This window comes from Malurus melanocephalus, unplaced genomic scaffold (genome assembly GCF_030028575.1).
Source record: "Malurus melanocephalus ecotype Western Australia unplaced genomic scaffold, MMel_1.1 scaffold_264, whole genome shotgun sequence".
NCBI lineage: Eukaryota > Metazoa > Chordata > Aves > Passeriformes > Maluridae > Malurus > Malurus melanocephalus.
In genome coordinates, this window is record NW_026623496.1 from 411,964 (window position 1) to 413,389 (window position 1,426).

Consider the following 1,426-nt stretch of genomic DNA (forward strand, 5'->3'; position numbering starts at 1 on the left):
GACGCAAAATGTTGGAAATGAGACTCAAAAATGTGGAAAAGCCAACAAAGCCTCATCCCAAATCACTAATACCAGGACTGATTTTTCAACTATACAGCTTTACAGCAAATTACAAGGAAAGAGAGATCATACAGACTGCATTCCATCGAGGGGCCTGAGCGTCAGACCTGTGGCACCAGAGGCATCTARCCAGAACGAGCGGAACACCGCAACCCAAGAGAAAAGCGGGATGAAGGGCAACCGTAACAGGGCCGTAGGCGCCACCTCCAAGCAACAGACACGGAACTGGGATTAATTTTCCAACGCCGCTTCAGCACACGGCACACTTTAGCCACGCCTACTGCTGCCTTCTCGGTTGGGAGGCCCGGCTGGGAGGGCCGGCTTGCTGCGGCAGAGCCACCGACATGTACGGATGGGGCGGCCCGCTCCGCCGGCGGGCGGATCGCACCGGCACAGACCGGCCCGCCGGCTCTGCCCAGCCCACGCAGTCCGGATGGCCCCAGACTGCCCGCAGGGTCCGCCAGAAGCGGGTGGCGGGTCACTCCGCCCCTTCCCTGCCCCCACATTCCCGTCTCTTTCTCCAAGGAAAACAGCTGCCGCACCGCCCCCGGGAGCGCCCCTGCGGCAAGCGGGGGCGGGAGGGGATGGAGGGCTCCGCTCCTATTGGCTGCGTGCCGGGGGGGCGGGCACAGCGGGGAACCAAGCGGCCAATGGGGATGCTCGGGCGCCCCGCCCGCGCGCCGAGAGCGAGGCCGCGGGCACCGCCCTCACGCCGCGCGACACACACGGGCGCCCCTTGGCGGGCACGGGCGGCACCTCCGCCAGCGCGCGGGGGACCGCCCCCCCCCAGCCCCGGCCCGCGGCCTCCGCCGCTGCTGCGTCACCCCCCGCGCAGCGGCACCTGAACGCGGGGCGATGGCGGGGGAGCCACCAGGGGCCGTCCCGCTCCCGGCCAGAGGGGCATCCTGGGGTGAGGGGAGGTGCGGGGTGCGAATCACCCCTCACACCCGCAGCCTGGGCTCGTGGTCGCCCCGAAACTGCGCCCTTCCCGCGAGAAACGTCGCGGGGCCCTGTCGCTCACGCCAGGGTTGGAGCTGGCGGAGAGAGCGGGCGAGGCCGCCTCGGTTCGCCCACACCCTTCCCCGGGCTGTGCGGCAGGCCCCGCCGCCCCGGGATTGTCCCAGGAGGAGCCGCGCACCCCTCCTTTGCCCCATCGCGGTCTCCGCCGCAGCTCCGGTGGAGGCGCGGGGCCGCCAAGGGCACCCGCAGCGCCGCCGGCCCGGCCCGGCCCTCCCTCCCCTCCCTTCCCCCGCCCCGCGCGCGCGCCCGCCCCGTCACGTGATGCGGGCGCGGGGCGGCTGAAGCCCCGGCTGCCATCTTGGCTGAGGGCAGGGCATTCCTGGCACGGAGCGGGGGGTTCATGGCG